This window comes from Marmota monax, unplaced genomic scaffold (assembly GCF_021218885.2).
Source record: "Marmota monax isolate L192 unplaced genomic scaffold, Marmota_monax_Labrador192_F-V1.1 WCK01_AAM20220418_F8-fsc00057, whole genome shotgun sequence".
NCBI classification, from domain to species: Eukaryota; Metazoa; Chordata; class Mammalia; order Rodentia; family Sciuridae; genus Marmota; species Marmota monax.
In genome coordinates this window covers 4,719,064-4,744,080 of record NW_026693933.1, presented here as the reverse complement: position 1 = coordinate 4,744,080, position 25,017 = coordinate 4,719,064, and the positions used below count along the sequence as shown (strand labels likewise).

Below are 25,017 nucleotides of genomic sequence, written 5' to 3'. Positions count from 1 at the left end.
AAGAGACAGAACAGGCCCAGTGGCCTGAGGAAGGGTAGAGCCGCCCCACCCCGCGCCTGCAAGGTAGGCGGACCTGCGACCCACTGGCAGTACAGCCCCAGAGGCCTGCAGAGGGGCAGTGCTGCTGCCTGCGCCTGCAAAGTTGACAGAACTGTGACCACCGACAGAACAAGCCTAGCGGCCCGCAGAGGGACAGAGCCACCGCCCGCACCTGCGAGGGAGACTTTGCAACTATACAAGACCAATATAAATATATAGGGGGAAAATTCAATAGCACAACAGTTTCACCAAGTAGAAAGGAACGCGAACAGTATGAAGAGACAAGGAAAGAAAGGACCACAAGCATTGCAGGTTAACTCAACGTTAGAAGAGGTAATAGCTGCAGCAGATGGAATGTCAGATAAAGAATTCAGGATATACATGCTTCAGATGATCTGGAGTCTCAAGGAAGACATCAGACAGCAAAATCAGACAATGAAAGATCACTTCAACAATGAATTACATAAACAAATCCAAGAAGCAAAAGATCAACTATACAGGGAAATAGAGGTTATAAAAAACAAACAAACAGAAATCCTAGAAATGCAGGAAGCAATAAGCCAACTTAAAAACTCAATTGAGAATACTACCAGCAGAGTAGAACACTTAGAAGACAGAACATCAGACAATGAAGATAAAGTATTTCAACTTGAAAAGAACATAGACAGCTCAGCAAGACTGTTAAGAAACCATGAGCAGAACATCCAAGAAATATGGGATAACATCAAGAGACCAAATTTAAGAGTCATTGGGATACAGGAAGGGACAGAGTTTCAAACCAAAGGAATGAGCAATCTATTCAATGAAATAATACGAGAAAACTTCCCAGACTTGAAGAATGAGACAGAACCCCAAATCCTAGAAGCCTACAGGACGCCGAATGTGCAAAATCATAAGAGACCCACACCTAGACACATTATAATGAAGATGCCCAACATACAGAATAAGGAGAGAATTTTAAAAGCTACAAGAGAAAGGAAGCAGATCACATTTAGGGGTAAGCCAATCAGGATAACAGCTGATCTTTCAACACAGACTCTGAAAGCTAGAAGATCCTGGAATAACATATTTCAAACACTGAAAGAAAATGGGTTCCAACCAAGAATTGTGTTTCCAGCGAAATTAAGCTTCAGGATGGAAGATGAAATTAAAACCTTCCACGATAAACAAAAGTTAAAAGAATTTGCAGCTAGAAAACCATCTCTTCAAAACATCCTTGGCAAAACATTACAGGAAGAGGAAATGGAAAATAACAATGAAAACCAACAGTGGGAGGTAGGACACTAAAGGGGGGAAAATAATCAAAGAGGAAAACAAACCATGTTTAGTAACATAAATAAACAAATATGGCTGGAAGAACAACCCATATCTCAATAATAACCCTAAATGTTAATGGCTTAAACTCACCAATCAAGAGACACAGGCTAGTAGAATGGATCACAAAACAAGACCCAACAATATGCTGCCTACAGGAGACGCATTTGATAGGAAAAGAAATACATAGGCTGAAGGTGAAAGGTTGGGAAAAATCATATCACTCATATGGACTTCGGAAACAAGCAGGAGTATCCATACTCATATCAAATAAAATAGATTTCAAGCCAAAGTTAATCAAAAGGGATAAAGAGGGACACTACATACTGCTAAAGGGAACCATACACCAACAAGACATAACAATCATAAATATATATGCCCCAAACAATGGTGCAGCTATGTTCATCAAACAAACTCTTCTCAAGTTCAAGAGTCTAATAGACCACCATACAATAATCATGGGAGACTTCAACACACCTCTATCGCCACTGGACAGATCTTCCAAACAAAAGTTGAATAAGGAAACTATAGAACACAATAACACAATTAATAACCTAGACTTAATTGACATATATAGAATATACCACCCAACATCAAGCAGTTACACTTTTTTCTCAGCAGCACATGGATCCTTCTCAAAAATAGATCATATATTATATCACAGGGAAACTCTTAGACAATATAAAGGAGTAGAGATAATACCATGCATCCTATCTGATCATAATGGAATGGAACTGAAAATCAACGATAAAAGAAGGAAGGGAAAAGAATACATCACTTGGAGAATGAACAATAGGTTACTGAATGATCAATGGGTTATAGAAGACATCAAGGAAGAAATTAAAAAATTCTTAGAGATTAATGAAAACGCAGACACAACATATCGGAATCTATGGGACACATTGAAAGCAGTTCTAAGAGGAAAATTCATTGCTTGGAGTTCATTCCTTAAAAAAAGAAAAAACCAACAAATAAATGATCTCATACTTCATCTCAAAATCCTAGAAAAAGAAGAGCAAAACAACAGCAAAAGAAGTAGAAGGCAAGAAATAATTAAAATCAGAGCTGAAATTAATGAAATCGAAACAAAAGAAACAATTGAAAAAATTGACAAAACTAAAAGTTGGTTCTTTGAAAAAATAAACAAAATCAACAGACCCTTAGCCATGCTAGCGAAGAGAAGAAGAGAGAGAACTCAAATTACTAACATACAGGATGAAAGAGGCAATATCACAACAGACACTTCAGAAATACAGAAGATAATCAAAAATTATTTTGAATCCTTATACTCCAATAAATTAGAAGATAGTGAAGGCATAGATAAATTTCTTAAGTCATATGATCTGCCCAGATTGAGTCAGGAGGATATAGACAACCTAAACAGACCAATATCAATTGAGGAAATTGAAGAAACCATCAAAAGACTACCAACTAAGAAAAGCCCAGGACCGGATGGGTATACAGCAGAGTTTTACAAAACCTTTAAAGAGGAACTAATACCAATACTTTTCAAGCTACTTCGGGAAATAGAAAAAGAAGGAGAACTTCCAAATTCATTCTACGAGGCCAACATCACCCTGATACCTAAACCAGACAAAGACACTTCAAAGAAAGAAAACTACAGATCAATATCTCTAATGAACCTAGATGCAAAAATCCTCAATAAAATTCTGGCCACTCGGATACAAAAACTTATCAAAAAAATTGTGCACCATGATCAAGTAGGATTCATCCCTGGGATGCAAGGCTGGTTCAATATACGGAAATCAATAAATGTTATTCACCACATCAATAGACTTAAAAATAAGAATCATACGATCATCTCGATAGATGCGGAAAAAGCATTCGACAAAGTACAGCATCCCTTTATGTTCAAACCTCTAGAAAAACTAGGGATAACAGGAACATATCTCAATATTGTAAAAGCAATCTATGCTAAGCCTCAGGCTAGCATCATTCTGAATGGAGAAAAATTGAAGGCATTCCCTCTAAAATCTGGAACAAGACAGGGATGCCCTCTCTCACCACTTCTGTTCAACATAGTTCTCGAAACACTGGCCAGAGCAATTAGACAGACGAAAGAAATTAAAGGCATAAAAATAGGAAAAGAAGAACTTAAATTATCACTATTTGCAGATGACATGATTCTATACCTAGCAGACCCAAAAGGGTCTACAAAGAAACTATTAGAGCTAATAAATGAATTCAGCAAAGTGGCAGGATATAAAATCAACACGCATAAATCAAAGGCATTCCTGTATATCAGCGACAAATCCTCTGAAATGGAAATGAGGACAACCACTCCATTCACAATATCTTCAAAAAAAATAAAATACTTGGGAATCAACCTAACAAAAGAGGTGAAAGACTTATACAATGAAAACTACAGAACCCTAAAGAGAGAAATAGAAGAAGATCTTAGAAGATGGAAAAATATACCCTGTTCATGGATAGGCAGAACTAACATCATCAAAATGGAGATATTACCAAAAGTTCTCTATAGGTTTAATGCAATGCCAATCAAAATCCCAAAGGCATTTCTTGTAGAAATAGAGAAAGCAATCATGAAATTCATATGGAAAAACAAAAGACCCAGAATAGCAAAAACAATTCTAAGCAGGAAGTGTGAATCAGGCGGTATAGCGATACCAGACTTCAAACTATACTACAGAGCAATAGTAACAAAAACAGCATGGTACTGGTACCAAAACAGGCGTGTGGACCAATGGTACAGAATAGAGGACACAGAAACCGATCCACAAAACTACAACTACCTTATATTTGATAAAGGGGCTAAAAGCATGCAATGGAGGAAGGATAGCATCTTCAACAAATGGTGCTGGGAAAACTGGAAATCCATATGCAACAAAATGAAACTGAATCCCTTTCTCTCGCCATGCACAAAAGTGAATTCAAAATGGATCAAGGAGCTTGATATCAAATCAGAGACACGCCGTCTGATAGAAGAAAAAGTTGGCTACGATCTACATACTGTGGGGTCGGGCTCCAAATTCCTCAATAGGACACCCATAGCACAAAAGTTAATAACAAGAATCAACAAATGGGACTTACTCAAACTAAAAAGTTTTTTCTCAGCAAAAGATACAATAAGAGAGGTAAATAGAGAGCCTACATCCTGGGAACAAATCTTTACTCCTCACACTTCAGATAGAGCCCTAATATCCAGAGTATACAAAGAACTCAAAAAATTAGACAATAAGAGAACAAACAACCCAATCAACAAATGGGCCAAGGACCTGAACAGACACTTCTCAGAGGAGGACATACAATCAATCAACAAGTACATGAAAAAATGCTCACCATCTCTAGCACTCAGAGAAATGCAAATCAAAACCACCCTAAGATACCATCTCACTCCAATTAGATTGGCAGCCATTATGAAGTCAAACAACAACAAGTGCTGGCGAGGATGTGGGGAAAAGGGTACACTTGTACATTGCTGGTGGGACTGCAAATTGGTGCAGCCAATTTGGAAAGCAGTATGGAGATTTCTTGGAAAGCTGGGAATGGAGCCACCATTTGACCCAGCTATTCCCCTTCTCGGTCTATTCCCTAAAGACCTAAAAAGAGCATGCTACAGGGACACTGCTACATCGATGTTCATAGCAGCACAATTCACAATAGCTAGACTGTGGAACCAACCTAGATGCCCTTCAATGGATGAATGGATAAAAAAAATGTGGCATTTATACACAATGGAGTATTACTCTGCATTAAAAAATGACAAAATCATAGAATTTACAGGGAAATGGATGGCATTAGAGCAGATTATGCTAAGTGAAGCTAGCCAATCCCTAAAAAACAAATGCCAAATGTCTTCTTTGATATAAGGAGAGTAACTAAGAACAGAGTAGGGTTGAAGAGCAGGAGAAGAAGATTAACATTAAACAGGGATGAGAGGTGGGAGGGAAAGGGAGAGAGAAGGGAAAATGCATGGAAATGGAAGGAGACCCTCAGAGTTATACAAAAGTACATACAAGAGGAAGTGAGGGGAAGGGGAAAAATAATATAAGGGGGACAAACGAATGTCAGTAGAGGGAGCAGAGAGAGAAGAGGGGAGGGGAGGGGAGGGGAGGGGAGGGGGGATAGTAGAGGATAGGAAAGGCAGCAGAATACAACAGACACTAGTATGGCAATATGTAAATCAATGGATGTGTAACTGATGTGATTCTGCAATCTGTATATGGGGTAAAAAAGGGAGCTCATAACCCACTTGAATCAAATTGTGAAATATGATATATCAAGAACTATGTAATGTTTTGAACAGCCAACAATAAAATAAACAACAATAAAAAAAAAAAAAAGAAATTTCCAAAGCAGGATCCTAATATGTATACTCAAGAATTCTACAGGGAACTCTGATTAAAAGTCAAAATACAGGTTACTGCTATAAAGTATAAATTTGTTTATAAAAATGAATTAATTTTTAAAATAATATTTTATGGGATTATATACAAAAATGATACTGAACTATGGGCCTTTGCTCCCTCTTGATATTTCAGCCCCATACGACCACCAATAAGCCCAGCTTTCTCAGTCTCCATTTTAATTTGTTAAAATCAACAAGATACCTACAAGATTTTAGTGAGGAGATTAAGAGGTTCCCCACCTCTGATGGTCCCTTTAACAAACAAGGTATCACTGTAGAGGCCAGCCTCTTCCTAAATATTTAAGGTCCTTTTAGAAATGCTAAGTGGAGATTATTTAAAGACTTAAGTACACAGAAACCTGACACACTCATTTTTAATGGGGAGGTAGACTGTTGTTTATTTAGCTTTTGAAATCCATCCTAAATTTGGCTTTATGGAACCAAAAAAAGTCTAGCTTTAAATTAACAGACTGCTTTCTACTGTCCAAGGGATAATTTGAACTTCATGGAGACATGCCTATGAACGGAAATAAAAATAACTCACATTGAACTCTTAAAGCTACCCCACACGCATTTCACTTGCCACAAGGACCACTGTTTCACGCATTGCTTTTTAGCAGCCTTTAGGAAACTTTCACTGAAACAATTTCCTACAACCAAGAAAAGGAAGGCTAAAATGATTTCACAAGAAAGAGAGGAGAGAGAGAAAGAAAGAGAAAGAGCGAGAGCAACATAAACTTCCTGACCTTTTAGCATCTGGGGTATTAAAGCATCTCTGTCAGGGAAGGAATGGGAGATAGGGGACTCACAAAATAGTTCAAAATTCTGTGGCTTTAGTTTAGCTCACCCTCTCCTGTGCTCTAAACAAGAATGTACTCCACATGAAGTATTCCTCCCAGTCCTAAATACTTCTCCCGCCTTATCTCAATTCACCCTCGCTTAAAACCTTAATTCAAAATTTAGAAATATTTCAAATAACTAGAAAAGTAACAAAAATAATATGAGAAGCATGCCTGGTTTGAAACTGGTTAATATTTGCTATATTTGCTTCAAATCTCTTTTGTTCCCTCTTCTCCTTTACCAAGCACAGCTTATGCATCTTATGATAACCTCTCTGGTCCTACTGGGCCAAAATGATCTCTTCTGCAAATCTCTCTCTCTCTCTCTCTCTCTCTCTCTCTCTCTCTCTCTCTCTCGTCTAATTCTAAGTTTTATTTCTTGTCCAGAATCATTCTTATAAATTTGACTAGTTCACTCTGCCCCTTAGGCTAAATTAAATTGTATAATGTTTAATGACTCTTAGGTTTTCTATTTCATCTTGTGACAATGTTTTCCTTTTAAAAAAATTCCATTTTATATAATTTTTAAAAGTTATCAGTGCATAGTTTTATATTTCTTTTTATTTTAACATCTCTATTAAATCAGTGTTTTCATTTCCATTTCCAATAAAATTTATGTGTACCTCCACACTGAATTTGTTTTACAAACCTTGGCAGAATTGGGGGTATTTATTAATCTTTTCAGTTACTTTTTGTCAATCATATCCAAAAAGTTCAGCACTTATCTTTTTGAGCATTTTAGTGAACTCTGAGTGCCAAGTCCAGCAAATAAACAGGGACAACAGAAATAGTATTCAATTGCTTTCCTCATCCCTCCTCTGGCTGTTTCTAAGCTAAATAAGATCCAACTGAACACCTCTCTAGTGGAAAGTGATATACCATATCCTCTAAAAAACAAAAATCATGACTTGAAAGATTTTGTTGCAAAAAAAAGTCAATACTTAAAATATGTCAACAATAAAATGATGTGGATGCCTAATACACAGAGGGGAAAATCTTACAGTTCTGGGAAATTTTACGTTACTTAGACTGCAGGTGTCTGAGAACGTGACACTGTCGGAATGGGATTTAAGTGAATATTACAATTACAATAACAGCAATAGTTTCCATTTACCAAATATTTATGCCTGCCAGTAACTGAGATTAGTACCACCCATACAGAATACATACATACATACACAACACAACACACATGCACACACATATATATGTGTGTGTGTGTGTGTATGTGTGGTGTGTTTGAGAGGGAGAGAGATAATGAGAATAACTAACTGAATAGTTACAGAAAATTGGCTGGTCATAATAGTGCTACTTGATAGGAAATCTACAGTTCAGGTCGACTAAGTAACTTGCTCAAGTGACAAAATTTATATTGTGGTTCTGGGATATAAATACAAATCTTTATAACTCTACAAACCTCTCTTCTCACTGTGTTTTGCTCACTTCATTCAAAAAAGATATAAGTGATGAGGATGATAATCTCATTTCATGTTAGGAAAAAGATATAAGTGGAAAAAATAGGAAAGTAAAATTTATGTGTATCTCCACACTTAATTTTTTTTTATAAATCTTGGCAGAATTTTGGGTAATTTATTAATCTTTATTAATCTACTTAATTATCTTTATTAATCTACTTTCCTCCAGGTACCTTTTATTTTGAATAATGATAAAAACAAATTTTACTAAAGACTTACATCATGCCAGGCCCTCCTCTGAGCAGTAAACATGCATGTCACTCATATTTTCTTAAAAATAAGCCCATGAGGGAAAACTTCTATCACCCTCATTTTACAGAAGAAACTAGGGAACAAAAAGGCTAAGTAATGTGTCCAAGCCTGCCCATGTAGCAAGTTACAGTTCTTGTCATTATATACAAGTGTTTTACTCCAGAGCTGCCATTTTTATTAAATGAGAATGAGGAAGAAGTTAGAATATTTTGGGGAGATCCCTAGTGTCATCAAAAGTAGTTCACTATTTCGAGTTGCAGCTTCTGGGGAACACTGGTTGGAGTGTTGATGTGCTGTATAAGTAAAAGGATCTCATGGTGAACTAGAGAATGGTAGGAAGGTTAAATCCAGGTAAACAGGTCCACTTTGCAGCAGGACTTCTCAGAAACTAAAATATATCACCAACTTTATATTACTAAGATAAGGACATAGAGCACAAGGTTTTCTAATCTTCTTTGACCAAGAAATAACTATTGCTTCACAGAACAGCTGTTGACACTTAACAGTCCCCTAAGTGATTTCTCCATGATAATACAGCTAGTTAGAGGTAGACCCAGAGCTAGAACTAAAGATCTCTGGCTTCTGAGTCAGGTGCTACCTGGCACAGATAGTAAGGGATCTCAAAATTTATCCTATGGACAATGCATAACAATTTAAGATTTTCATGAGCAGGAAAAAGTATGGCACACAATGTACTGAAGTGGTGAGATATTAGCAACCTTTACAAAACCACTGCAGAAATTCAGGAGTGACATGCAAAGCAGCCTGATCTGGGATGGGATCAGAAGCAAGAATAGAAGCAACCATCCAAAATCAAAAGAAAGCCTTGTCTACTGCTAGGAGCTGGTAGTTTTGAGAGACAGAACTTGCTGCCCTACTGGTATTTTAGGTATAATTCTGAAAAAAACTAAGATTGGGCATTATACCCCCTCTCCAGCTCTACAAACTTATCCTAGGGGACAGTAACCACATAGTTTCTATAAAATTAAATCTAGTCATCATATGAACGTTACTTATAAATGCAGCTAACTTCAATTTCTTCCCAAAAAATCCCAGGAAAATCACTGGCAATCCTTTGCATAAATTTTCAGTTTTCATCCCTCATCTCATCCCTGACTGCCTCTTTTTTGAACTCATATGCATGTGTGTGTGCAACTGTGTGTGGTCTATCATTTAGGGGCAAGCACAACTGAGATCTAAAAATACTTTATTTTTTTCAAAACAACTACACTAACTAATGTGTATAGAGAACACGTTACTCATGTTCACAAAATGCCAAAATAAATTTTAAAAAAAAATCCATCCTCAGGAAGTCACACACTCTTTAAAGTAGAAAGGAAACTCTGATTAACCCCCTCTTTTCCTTTGCTATACAAAACAAACAACAACAAAAAACCTTCAAAATAGTTGTATCTTTCATAGTATCACATAATATTAATAATTAGGTAACAGTTTCATTTTCATCTTTTGGTGCCTTATTATCTAGTCATTAAGTCCAATTGTCTTTATGGTGCTCATTTTCTTTTTTCTTATGCAAATCTTTGATGTGGAGAAATTCCTTTCCATCAGCCTATGGCGAATGCCACTGGTAGTTAGCCACTAAAAGCATTTCTCCTCTGTCATACATAGGCCCTTTTCCTCTATAGTTAGGGGAACTGACATCACTCTATGCAGAGGAACTGAGCAAAGGTAATATATGCCATTCTTTTTTAAAAATATATATTTTTTTAGTTATATATGGTCCCAGTATCTTTATTTTGTTTATTCATTTTTATGTGGTGCTAAGGATTGAACCCAGTGCCTCACACGTGGGAGGCAAGTTCTCTACTGCTGAGCCACACCCCAGCCACCATTCTTGATCCAGGCTCTGCAGAATAATGACTAGCATTCCTCCAGATACCGTCTCCCTTCCAGTGCCTGGGATGCTGATGTTCTGGACAGCACTGGAAGCCATGTGCTGAAGATTCTGAAACTACCTCAAGGTAGGTCCCTGAATTGTCAGAGAAGAAGAGTGGTTGTGCTGACCTAAAGGCCTGTAACCTCAGGACTCATACAAACGAAGAATAACATGTCACTGTTTTAATTCACTCATTCTTTTGTGCTAAATTGCCACACCTTGTCTAGCTTAACAGAGAAACAGAATTGACAATTTGAGATAGAATGGGATTGCAATAAAGGCCCAAAACTTTAATTTTGGCTCTGTATCATAATAAGGTAGCAAGGAGACAGATGTAGCAAGCTAAAAAGCTGGCAGCCCATGCCATTTAATATATGTGAAGTCTACTATTATTCAAAAGGCAATCCAACTTCCTAAGAAACTGCAGTTCTGGAGGAAGAGATATCAAAAGGCCATGATGTTCTTGTGCATTCCTTGTTCCTTACTACTTTTTTTGGTGTGACAAGAAAAAAAAAAGATTAATCTGTACAAAATTTAACTAGTTTGTAGACAGAAATATCACAAAAATTTGGGACTTCATAGAACTAAAAAATCAGACTGTGTCTCATTCTCAAACAGCAAAACTAAACACAACACTAAAAGGCTTCAAACAGATTAGAATAAAAAAACTTTTAAAAAATGTTTTTAAAAAAGGTTTTCAACAGTAAAAGTCCATTAAAAATTCCCAAGTGAGATCTGTGACCAAAAAAATACTGTAGCATAGATGGTGCCACCTCTACCACTTCCCCCAATCCATTCTTTCAGACGAACTCAGAGTGGCCATAGGAAAATAAGAAAGAATCCAGAAGAAGGAAGGGAAGAAATAAAGCAGAGTTAAGAAGCATGTTTTGAAAAACTTGGGATGTTTTTCCTGACCATCAAACTAATTGGAAGTAATATGTCAGAACCTACTAAGTTCCTGAGGGAACTAAACCACTAAAGAAACTACAGTCTCCAGTAAAGGAGGCAAACGATCTGATCACAGTCCCAATAGGCATTGGAAGCAGATCCTCAAGAAACAAAGCAAACAAAGAAACAAAAACCCCCTTTTTCCTTCACTTCTCTTCCATCCTTATAGGTTAAACAAAATAACATTGGGGTTCAAACCTTCACCTCTGGGAAGGTGTCTCCAGAAGGTGTCTAACATTGGTTACCTACACCACTGCCCACTTCAGATGTGCTCAGGGAAGATCTAGGTGAAGGGAGAATTTCTCACAAGACCATGACAGGGACTACAGAGAACATAAAAAAAAAAAAAATGTTGTAGGGGCAATTTTGGAATAAATTGGGGATAAAATAATGTTCCTGGGACAATTTTGCATCATTTGATTATCTTAGCCACAGACACAAATACAGCTAGGTATTGTATTTTTTGAAAAAAAAAAAGCCCACATGGTTAAGTCAAATAGATTCTTTTCTCTTAGACAAGATGAATACACATGAATCCTATGTATAATTTAAAATATTGCTACTATAATTAAAAATACAAATTTTAGAAACCCTTTAAAATAAGAAAAACATTGGGTTACTGAAATCTAATGTCAATGGAAAGCTTTTTTCCTCTCATGGATTATTTTGTCCCCTATAACCTATTTTGACATATAAAAAACAGTTATAGTTTTAAAATAATGACATGATATAATTTATTATTGCACTTCCATACCCGTAGATCTCAATAAATCATATAACCACATCATATCATTAGAATTACTAGAGTATGTTTTATTCAATAGTTTCTCTTTGTGCCAACAATTATTGTTTAATCATTTATTTTTGCCACTGAAAAGAAAGATTTTAAAAGTTCGCCATGCCTTAATTATTTCTAAAATTCTAAAGATTAGCAACCTTCCTCTACCACTGGCTTGGCAAGAGTACTATTTCAGTTGGAATTTCTCTCTGTTCAGCCTACCTCCTTCCTCATTTTCTATGAGTAGTCAAAATAGCAGAGTATCACTTTTGGAGTGACATGGCATTTCAGGAAAAGCCCACACGACAACTGTTTAAAATATTCTTTGCAAGCTTCTGACTGAGAAATAAAACACAGGCAATTCGGAGAAAGCTTTAATTGTACTCAGATTCTATAATAGGAGAAGAAAATGAGATGCAGGAATTAAGAAAAATGGGCAGGATTATAAATCCAACATTTCACTGAGCACCTTCTATACACAAGACTCTCTATGGGGCACCCATAAAATCATAAATAGAACCAGAATTGTTGTGAATCAAAAAAAAAATTGACAAAGCAGGATTCCCCCTTTGATTCAGCCCATGCTGAAACAGAGAAAAGGTTAAAGTTATTTTAAAAAGGAGCTGTCTAAGGCAAAGATAGAGACAGTCACTCTTTGGAGCTGGAGATACTATTTTCCTTTGAGTCTTCTTTTATCCTCAAAAACTCAGCTCACCACTCCTCACCTAGCAGCAGAATTAGACAGATCTAAGACCAACAATGTCCATGAAAGACCAGGCACAAGAGGAGTGCAGCACAGACTTGAAAGGACTTATGAGCTGCTGGACTTGGGGAGGGAAAGAAAATGGTGAGGAAGCTGAAAGCAGAACATGCATTTGGCCATGAAGTGTATCCCAAGACACTGAGTCAAACTTCCATGAATGGATCTCAGTCAAAGCTAAAGACACTAAAGGTGGCAGTGAAGAATCTTCACTCTGGGAATGCACAGGAGTGAGAATAGATTTGCTGGAAGCTGAAGAAACTGAACACTCTCCTTTCTAGTTGTTACTTCATCATAATAGGTCATTTTTATTAACCTCCTACTAGGCTGCACAAAAGGGACTCTGGAATCACCTTGTATAAAGCAATGTTAAATGTGATAAACACTTAAGAGACTAATTCTTCTCCTCTGGCAGATAGGCAAGTTCAAGGTGTGAGTATAAGTTAGGGTTTAGTCTCAGGTCCTTATAAGAGCAAAAGGTATGAAGTGACTTATATAAGGGCAAAAAATCTTATCCCGGAGAGGTCATTGCAAAATAAATAAATAAATAAATGAATTAATTCATACATTACAAAATGAGGTTTTCAATGCAAATTCAATGAAAATAAGACCCCATTTTAAGCTGTAAAACTGGAATCAATAGGAATTAGAAACCAAGTAATGTGAGGAGTGAAGAATTATCCTGGGGGGAAATTGCATATATAATGAAGGTACCCAGCATGCATATTATGGGGCTGTCATAGGGCTTAGCTGCACCAGCAAGAAAACGTCCAAAATAGATTGCACAAGGTACATGGTATCAGAGATAGAAGTGATTAAGCTATGATGTTCAGATTTGGAGATGTGTAGTACAGGCTTCCTGGATAAGCTATGCTGCGCCATTCAGGCAGAGAGAGAGACATGTAAGACAGAAAGACCAGGAAACTGAAAACACGATGATCAAAGGAAACAGAAAATGGATAAGCATCATCATCTGAATATTAAATGCCATAATTTTACTGAAACAAAGGATATGTTAAATAATAAAAGTGGCTTGAAAGGTAGCCTTGGGCTATATGAAGTGTGACTGTTTTTGATAAGCAATGAGGAAACTACTGAAGATTTAGAAGGAGGAAAAAAATCCAGTGAGAGTAACATTGTCTGCACTACAGGCTGCCCAGCAGGCCCTGTGCTAGAGAAGTTTTCCTCCAGCTCTTAACAAATTCCTATAATGGCTGTAATGTTACATACCGCCTCCTGTCCCTAAAAATAAAGGATCAGAGGCTTCAGTGAATTGGGTTTGTTTGTGCAACAAAGTGCTCACTATCATGCTGTTTAGAGGTATTTTTTAAAGCCAACTTAAAAGAAAACTGTCAGCAAACAGCTCCAGAGGAACGAAGTCCTAAATATAACTATGGCCCTTGTTTTAGTCATTTTGAAATTTGTTATATTTAGTGAGATGTTTCAAGTAACACTCTTCTGTGAACAGAAGCAGGGAAGACCCCAAACACAGGCCAGAGAACAATACCATATCAATAGCAAAATACCTTTCCAAACTACACACAAACTTATTTTAATATATCCCAAACCAAAACTGAAAACTGGCTGCAGTCACCAGCATCCTAACACAAATTTATTCATTTCTTATGGTGCTATTACCCAAAAGGGAAATGATGGGACTTGAGCAGCACACAGGCTGAGAGAAGAAAGATATATTGAACATACACCGGTCTGGTATAATTAACAGTCTCAAAATACTTCTGCACTTGAGAAGTGCTTATTTCGTACCTGAAGCCATAATGCATATATTTGATTCCACCACTTTGCCTCTTTTTGCAGCAAGGCTCCTATAACACATAAAATTAAGAACTCCATAATCCCTATGATAAGGAAATAAACTTTTCCTTCTCAACATCAACAGTCTTGGCCACCATAGAATTTGAATGCAAGCTTTACAAGTCAGTGAGAAAAAGAAGGATAGAAGAATTATCTCCCAGCACAGAATCACATCTGCAAAAGGTGAACAGAGACAGAGAGAGCTTTCTTTTTATCCAACTCTGATGTTGTGTCTCCAAAAGCCTATCATTTATAGGAGAAATATATAGATTTTATCACTTCCTTGAAGGACTGAATGGGAGGGACATGGAATGATCTGGGGACAGGCATAGAAAGTAGGATAAAATAACCCCCTTCTGCTGATGAAAGATCAGGACAGGGTTTAAACTTCACCTTTTTTTTTTTCCCTTCTTTGTCTCTAATTTGATATCTAATAGTACAGAGACCCAAGCTGATGCTGGCTAATGATGGATGGGATTGTACAACCATGGGCTTCCAATCCCAACTCTGTTGCTTCCTAACTGAGTCTCACTGAACCTTAACTTCCTGACATTTTTAAAAAAATATTTATTTATTTATTTATTTTCCTGACATTTAAAAACAGAATGCTATTACATATTTTCAGAGATTGTTGAGGAAATTTAAAAATAATGCATGTAAAAATACTGAATATTAGATACTAAAAGTATATTCAATGCCTATGTTTCCCTTCAAAATCCTGATACATACTCCTTTTTATAATAAAATGTTTATTGCAAAAACAATAAAAGAAAAATGTGACCCATAATCTCCCAACCTTTAATGAATGGCTAAATGTATTTTTATATCTATTTGGTATATGTATATTTTGAAATTTTTCCAAAATGGTATAAAATAAACCCAGTATTTTTGTGACTAGTACATTTTAAGATTAAAAAAAAAAAACTTAAAATGTTGTAGTTTTTTCATTTACCAATTTGCATCCTTTGCGTTCATGCTAAAAGACATTCTTTACTTTGATGTTAGTTAAATATCTATCTTCAAGCTCTTTCCTGCTTTCTTTCTTTTTTTCCTTTGATCCATCTGCAATTTATTTTTGTATATACTGTGAAGTAAAGGACTCTTTTTCTTTTCCAGAGAGTTTGCCAGCATTTCCAGAATCATTTCTGAAATAATCCTTCCTTTCTTTACTAATTTAAATGCCACTTTTATCATATACCAGAATGGATGCCAAGACGTTTTGCCAACTTTGATAGCCAAATACTGCCTATATGGAGCATTCCACGGCCCTGTGCAGGCCCGGTAGGAAAGTGTGCCAACATCCTTCACCAGTGAATATTTGCCATAGCAACAAGATGCCACAAATGTCCCATCCCTGCTCTAGTTGGTTAGTTTCTAGATTTTCTAGCTCAAGTCTACTGTGGCTTTGTGATATATATGTAAAATCTTGCAGGTAGAGTACTCTTTTATTTTTCTTCTTAATCAAATTATTCATGGCCATTTCCTAATGTTTATTACTCCTGATGTGTATCATATTCACTTTATAAGTCTCTTCAAGAATTTTGGTAGGATTACTTTATAATCATAAATTTACTTTTAAAATATTAAAAGAAATGCCATCTTTACAATAATGAGTCCTTCTAAATAGAAATATAAGCAGTTCGATTAAGTCACACATTCTCTCAATTCAAAAATGTGTGTATTTGTATTCATACATTTACATACACACACATGTATGTTTTTGTTATATGCTTAACACGTTTTTGTACAGTTTGTTCCAGATACACATTATGTTATTTGTTGCTATTATGAGTGGAGATATTTGTCCTTTGAAGGTGGTAGTCCAAAATACCTTAAGATGCTAAAATTGACACTATCCAGAAAAATGTTACACACAAGTTTATATTTAACCTTAGATATCCACTGGCATTAACTCTTTTCATGAACTAACCAAGAGTCCACATACCTGAGGCAAAAAAAATATGAAACAAGCAACAAAAAAGTATGTAAAATATTTTCTAAGGTAATGTGTACTGCCAAGTCCTGACATACATTTTCCTAAGACATACTCTTCAACTCATTTGTCTACTCTATTAAATTTGTCTCTCATTAGTATTTTATTTTAAAAATTAGTTTCTTCATATTGTTTCAGAAGTATTATCTAAATTTGAGTTTGAGTACATAGTTTCTTTTCTAACAAAATAAGCATAGGTCTGAAATCTGCCTATTAATTGTAATTTTGTCATATGTCACACATTATAATATTTTTCCTATCACTGGAACTATTTTCTTAATTGTCAGTAATTACAGTTTTGATTTCCTTTTGATCCAAAAATTTAGAAAAGTGGTTTTCCTTTTATGTCTCCAGTAATTTCCTTATTTAAAAGCTTTGTTATTAATTTATACTGTATTGCTTTGTGGTCAGATAATGTAAACTGTTCTCTTTCTAGTTTGAGATATTTATTTAACCATATTAATGATATCCTCAACATTTTTTCCCAAACCATTTGTCAAAGGCTTAGAATAACTGTATACCTAACACAATTAATCTTCGTTTACAAAAGTTTTGATTCATAAATATGAAGAGACAGCTTTCCAGAACTCCAGAGTATTAAAAGTAAAGACACTTTGGAAGCCCAACACTAATTGCTCTTTCCTTCCAGATCATGATGCAGCTTTACAAATGATGAGCTTGTTTAAAGAATGAAAAGAAAAAGCCCTCTGAGAGCATATAGATCATATAGAGTTTCCCAGAATGGTGGTAAAAGCCTACATATGAACAGATTCCAATATACCAAGTATGCTGCTGCCCCTTCTCCTTTGTGAGGTCAGTACCTGGACGGCACCTGGGTCAGGAGAGTCAAGGACAGCTGCATTAGAGGCAAAGGAAAAGCCAGCCCAGGCCACCCGGCACCCAGTAATCAATGCATCCTCCATCTCTGTACAGCCTATTCTCTTTTGTTTAATAATATACCCTGCACAAACTTATGGCAAATCTAAAGCAAATAATGTCTTGGTCTCCATTTTGCTAATTTAAATCACCTAACAACAAGGATACAATTTAATAAATGTCATTCCATTTAATGTTATTTTTTGTGTTGGTTTTGGTAAATGAAGTACCCCAACTGCATTTTAACTATAGGTATTTCTATAAATTATTTAAAATATATTCATCTCTTCCTTACTTAATGCTTTTTGTCTTACATACCATGAGTTGTTATATCATATTCCCTTTTGACTATATACAAGTTAGAATATATTTTAACCCATTATTGGATTTTAACCTTGCTGGGTCATTTTTTAAAAAAACCTAATCTGAGAGACTCTAGCTTTCAAAGAAGAAATGTGTACTTACATTTGTACTTATTCATGTAAGTAAATGTCTCATTTTACTTAGGGACTAGCAAACTATAGCAAGACTAAAATGAGTTACTTCATTCATTTACACCAGGAGGGAGAAGCATGAGGGATTTTGCTCCCACTGGAGGTTTTCTTGGATAAGAGTCAGCTGCAAGACCCAAATCCAAGGGTGTTCCAGGAAATTCAGATTGATCCATCAGGAATTCTTCAGATCTCTTACATCTGCTTTCAAAACCATATGAGAAAATCAAAAAAACAGAGAACTTATCATTATTTGCCACAAAGTGCTGTAAGCCCGAGAAAAATACCTGTCTCATGAAAGGAAAACAGCAATTGCCGAAAAAATTTAGTACCCTTGTAGTATGTTCTGAAAGTAAGACAGAAATGGATTCAAGATTACTCTCCTTGAACTTAAAGTTCTGCTTGTGAAGCTAGGTTTTGTGTGTGTGAGTCAATAAAACATAACTGGTGGACTCCCCGATTCTTTACCTCAGATTTCTGATATAGGACAGGAGGCTATCCAAAAGCAAAATAGTGAAATGCATTCAAAGATCTGTGAATGATTAGTATTGATTTCCCTAAGAAGATGCTCACAAAATAAACAGGTTTTTCATTGGAAGACAAAAAAAGTTGTTTCCCTGTATACATGACTCTGAGGCCTGTTTGCTACACCAGGCAAATGTAGTTGTTTGCTTCAACTAACAAAAGTAGAAACCAAACAGTGACCGCAACAGGAGATACTGCTTCCACAGTTTTAATTTATACTTATCTAAAATGACAATATAAACCATATAAACTAATGATATACTAAAAACAATGTAGCTCTCTATTAGTTTCTTAAGTACATTTTCTATTATTCACACCATCAAATTTTTGAGTGGTGGACTTTGCAAAGCATTACTAACAGTATTACTAAAGAGAGAAGCCATTTATAATTTATAAGTCATACATTTCGAAAGCTGCTCCTTGACAAAAAGAAAAAAAACCCAGATCCCTATGTGTGATAAAAATAATGAAGTCTAGATAGAAATATTTTGAAAAATAACTTTTGGTTTTATTTCACTAGGTATTTGAATAAAATTGATGAGCCCATAAATCAAATAACCAATTAGAGCTTTAGATAAAATTGAGTTAAGAGAAGGCTTTCCACATTTAGTTCTACTAAAAACAATACAGATATCATTTAATAAAAACAAGCTTCCTTTTCTATCTGCTTTATTGCTTCAATTTCTCAGACATATTGAAGGGAAGGCATTTTGTTTTGTTTTGGTATGGGCTATGTTTTCATAAAATGCATGTTTATGCCAAAATAGACACTATGCATACACATAAACATATTTATATGCATATAAACACACATGTGTAAATAAATACATATCTACGGTTAGAGGTGTGTGTGTGTGTGTGTATAACTTCATTTTATCCTATCCAAAAAACATAAATTTGACTTTTTTGACTAATTATTTCCTATGTGAAATTAACCTATTCTCAGATATTTTTATTTGGCATTATTAAAGATAGTGTAATATGGTCAGCAATTAAGTGAAACAAAATAAATTTATTTTATAAATATACAGAAACATAAAATAAATACATGGTTTATTAAATATAATATAAATATACAAATATATAAATATGTATACAATATGCACTAAGTAATTTACTCTTTCAGAGATTGAGCTGTGGCATTTGCTTACACTGAAAGAAAATTTTTATGTGTGTTGACATTTTTACAGGTGAACCCCTCTGATTTGTTACCTGCCAGTTACTTTAATCTCTTACATTTTCCTAAATCTGCATGAAATCATTCAGTCACATTTGTTAGTCCCTGGGTACTGTCAGCATGGGGTTCCCTTGATAGAGTGGCACCTGATTGAGCTTCTTTGTCTATTAGGGCTTTCTTTTTTTGCTGCTTCAAAACCCTAGAAGCACTTCATTTTGCTGACTATCCATTTAAAGCATCATCTATTTTCAAGTCTCCAGATTCACTAGTTTTGATCCACCTTCTGAGGAATCTGAGACCTCCTCAGGTTTTCTGGAATGCAAGTTAAGTATTTCTCAAGGTGTAAAATTGAACCACTTCCATGTTCCCTTGCCTATTTAAAGGACCAGGATCTACTTAAAATCTTAAAGGAAAAATATAAAAAACAAAATTATTCTCTTTATATGAGTAACTGTAAATTTTTTAAATGCTGAAATGTAATCGCATCTCAGTGAACTATCGTTAGTTACACCATTATTATCTCTGGAGGACAAAACACAAAAGATAGATCAGGATAGCTGCTCATTCTCTGTTCCTCTCTCCATACACACACACACACACACACACCACAAAGACATACACATAGTCTGTCTAATTTACAGAAAGAATAGAGTGTACCTGTAGAGACTGATATTTAAATTTCAAATTATACTAAACACATTCACCACATTCACCCTGTTAAGACGACTTTAAGACTTACCAAAAAAAAAAATATTATCTTTATTATACCTATGCTTCCTCAAATCAAGTGTTGTAAATGTGAAAAATGAGTACATTGTCCATTCTTAATGGGAAAGAAAATAAACAGATCTTCCAGAATAAATGAGTAATCTATAGGGTTAATAAATACTATTAAGTGGTAAAATACCTGCAGCATTTTGTGAGTAGAACTTGAGCTTATTTTTAAAGAAAACCAATTTTTAGTTGCTACAGACTAAAGTGTGTGTGCCTCCAAATCCCTATGTTGAAATCCTAGCCCCCAGTGTGAAGGCATTAGGAGGCGTCTATGAACGGCTGCCATCTATGAACAAGGAAGCAGGCCCTCGCCAAAATTTAACCATGCTGGCACCTGGATCTTGGGTTTCCAGCCTCCAGAACTGTGGGAAATAAATTTCTCTTGTTTATAAGCCATCCAGTTAATAGTATTTTATTTTTATAGCAGCCTAATCTGACTAGGACATCAATGTTTTTAAGGGGAAAAGCCTATGATTATTGATGAAATAAAGTAACTCTAAAAGTAGAAGTACTAGATTAGAGATGAACAAAGGGTTGACCCACAGATTATAATTAATTTGATGTTCACCCAGTCATCTCTGCATGTTTTTTCTTAATTAAGAAAAGGAAAGGGAGCATCACAGTAGTGTTACAGTTAACAGAAGGAAGCCAGCATCAATATGGTGCAAGAATTAGTTCATGAATGCCAGCCTCCTTAAGCAATAGAAATATAGACTAATCAATTCAATAATTAGACAGAAAATGTAAATGTGCATCGATTCAGTGTGCCAGCAATCCCAATATACCAAAGATGATGAATCAAAGCATTCTACTTATGAATCATGAAAAAGTATACATTCATTCTGTGGAATCAAAATTATGGCATTAGGGAAAAATTAGTAATTTTTAAATATTATTTATATCTTGGATACAGAACTATTATAAATGTATACATTTCATATCTTATTTAGGAAGAAAGACTATTTCTACTTCTACACTGAACTTATTTTGATAAAAATTTGTAAGCAGGCACAGTATCTGCCTCTCTGTTTCCTGTTGTTTGCTGGCCCAAGCAACATGGATGGCATGTTCTAATCACATGCACACAGAGGCCTGCCACCACTCCCACGCCTACCCCATAGGGTCTTACTTATTAGGCCACCTTTTCCTTAGGCTCATTCCCAATCCTCCCTTGCTCTTCCAATAACACAACTTTGGTTCAGGAGAGTTAGAGAGCTCTCTTGGACCCTTCTTTGAAAACACCCACCTAACTGAACTATAACACTCAATATCAATAATCAAAACATTGTTTTCATCTTGCCTATTCTGTTTTATTAATTTATTCTTTTTAGCTATACATGACAATAGAATCTATTTTGATACATATTCTACAAATAAAGAGTATAACTTATTCTAATTAGGATCCCAGTGTTGTAGAAATACACAATGTTGAGATTTGCTGTGATGTATTCATATAGGTACAAAGGAAAGTTATGTCAGATTCATTCTAATGTCTTTCTCACCTTACCTCCCTTCCCTTCATTCCCCTTTGTTTAATCCAATGAACTTCTATTCTCTGCCACCTCTTGTTATGAGGTAGCATCCACATATCAGAGAGACAATGCAAACTTTGGTTTTGGGGGATTGGCTTATTTCAGTTAGCATGATAGACTCCAAATCCATCCATTTACCAGCAAATGTCCTAAAGTCATTCATCTTCTTGCCTACTCTGTTTCACAAAAAAACTATTACTTGTTTTATGGGGGTTTAATTTTTGGAGTTCTTTGTGTGTCCTGGAGATATTAATGCTCTATCTGAAGAGCAAGTGGTAAAGATTTTCTCCCATTCTGTAGGCTCTCTGTTCATGATCTTGATTGTTTCCTTTGCTATGAAGAAGCATTTTAGTTTGATGCCATCCCATTTACTGATTTTTTACTTTATTTCTTGTGCTTTAGGAGTTTTATTTAGGAAGCCCATTCTTGAGCCTACATGATGGAGAGTTAGGCCTACTTTTTCTTCTAGTAGGTACAGGGTCTCTAATCTAATGCCAGGGTCCTTGATCCACTTTGAATTGAGTTTTGTGCAGGGTGAGATATAGGAGTTCAATTTCAATCTACTACATATGGACTTCCAGTTTTCCAGCAACATCTGTTGAAGAGGCTATCTTTTCTCCAATATTTGTTTATGGCGCCTTTGTCTAGTATGAGATAACTATATGATGGTTTGTCTCTGTGTCTTCTATTCTATCCATTGTTCTTCAATCCTATTTTTGTGCCAATACCATGCCATTTTTGTTACCGTAGCTCTGTAGTGTAATCTAAGTTCTAGTATTGTGATGCTTCCTGTATTACTTTTCTCATTAAGGATTGATTTAGTTATTCTGGGAACCAACCTAGGTTCCCCTCAACAGATGAATGGATAAAGAAAATGTGATATATATACACAATGGAATATTACTCAGCCATACAGAAGAACAAAATTATGACACTTGCTGGTAAATGGATGAAACTGGAGAATATCATGCTAAGTGAAATAAGCCAGTCCCCAAAACCAAAGGCCTAATGTCCTCTCTGATATGCGGATGCTAACCCATAACAAAGAAGGGTAGGGAAGGGGAAGTATGGCAGTTCACTGGATTAGACAAAGGGGAATGAAGGGAAGGGAGGAAGATGGGTATAGGAAAAACACTAGAATGAATCAAACATACTTTCCTATGCTCATATATGAATACATGACCAATGTAACTCCACATCATGTTCAGCCAATGAATGGGATTTAAATTGTAATGGGTTACACTCCATGTAAGTATATGTCAAAATACACCCTACTGTTATAAATATCTAAAAACAACAAATTTTAAAAACTATTACATAACAACTGGCATAACATATTAATTGCATAATTATTATTTCCATAAACATTATTTCATTTCATCTTCAAAAAATGACATGAGGATTAGCATTAGAGGACAGATATTGATGCCTGCTCTATAGCTGAGGAAATGGATATGATAGGGTCACATAGCTGTAGGGCAGTGACAATTCAAGCCAGGACTTCAAATTCTCACCTCGGGGCTCTAAGTGGTAGCTCAGGCTAGTGTGGTAACCTTCCACATCAGGGCTTGAGCTGATTAAGAGAGATGGCTAAATTGTAAGACCCACTTACTCCTCAGCCAGGGCTCAAGGGCAGAGTATTATCTGAGACAATAGTGGTGGTCCACCCAAGGGGAAAGGCAAAGAATAACTTATTAAGTGCTTGTTTTATGCCAAGTACCTTACATAAATTATCTCATTATTCTCCCAAACAACCTTATGAAGTAGGTTTTATCATGTTACTTTTGCAGATTAGGAAAATATATCTCTTAAGAGGTTAAGTGATCATGTTCAAGGTTACACAGCTAATAAATAGGGTAAAATAAAAGTCAAAGGCATGTAAGCCTGTCTGAACTGGATGCTTATTTTCTTTTTCTGGAATACTTCTGCTTCTACTAGACACGCTACAGAGTGAGTAGAGGAGAAACACATGTGAATGCACATGCACCCACACTCACACACTTACACATACCCATACTACCAATAAACCATAAAATATCTGTGTGTGTTTATATATGATCATATATAGCATATTGATATGGTTAAAACATACATATGTATGGTTTAATAAATAACAAAGAATGTTCATTCAAAGTAAAAGAAATACATCTAAGAGGGAATTAGTTACATTTTAATTCCATTCTTTGATTTTAATAATTAATTTTTTAGCTTTGTGTTACGAATTTTTTAATCTGATGTTTTTGGTATACATGACAAGAGAGTGTATTTTGACATATTACACACACATGGACTATAACTTATTCTAATTAGAATCCCATTCTTATGGTTGTACATGATGTGGAGTTTCACTAGTGGTGCATTCATATATGAACATAGGAAATTTATGTCCAATCCATTCTAGAATTAATAATTATTTGTACATTTGCTATATTCTAAATTATCTTACAACATGAATAACATGAATAAATTAATGCCTCCCACATTACTTTGGAAGTAGTCAGGTTAACTATCTAATTTTAGAGTTCTTTTCACATTTCTAAATATATCAAGATCAACAGAAAAGAAATTGAGTCACAAGTATAAGTTCACTATTTCTCTTTAAAATTTAGCATATCTTAAGTGCCAGAAACACACACACACACACACACACACACACACACTATCCTCTTTTTTATTTTTCCAAAACAAATGAAACTTTAAGATAAACTGAAAAATGTCAGTGATTAGCAAAGAAGGGTTACCTCAAGAGTTCAGGTTTTGGTGTGTTCCTTTCAAGGCTCCTTGGGTTTCACCTGGTATCAAGGGAAGCAGCATTGCAAATGTGGCATTTACACCTCATTTCCTGCAATGGAATCTCTAATCTACTATGAAATACTATTAAAGTAGAAAAATGTCTTCAATATTCAAACAAAAGAAAGTTCATCAGGATCTTTGAGGTACATGGACACAAAGATAAACAGAATAGCTCTTAATATCATTGTTAAGATCCTCTAAATATACATATTGTTCTATAATAATTACCCTAGAAGAGTGACACTATAACTATTGTCCATTTTATAGATGAATGAGTAAACTGAGGCACAGAGAGACTACTTAAGACAGCTCTTTTTATATAACATATACCATAGGTCCTCAGTAAAAA

The 25,017-nt window shown here is 35.4% G+C and overlaps 1 protein-coding gene across 21 annotated transcripts in view; it reads right to left on the bottom strand.

The window, feature by feature from the left end:
• Positions 1 to 25,017, bottom strand: part of Hdac9 (histone deacetylase 9) — an 857,477-nt gene that overhangs the window by 570,851 nt on the left and 261,609 nt on the right. The gene's annotated exons all lie outside the window — the stretch shown is intronic.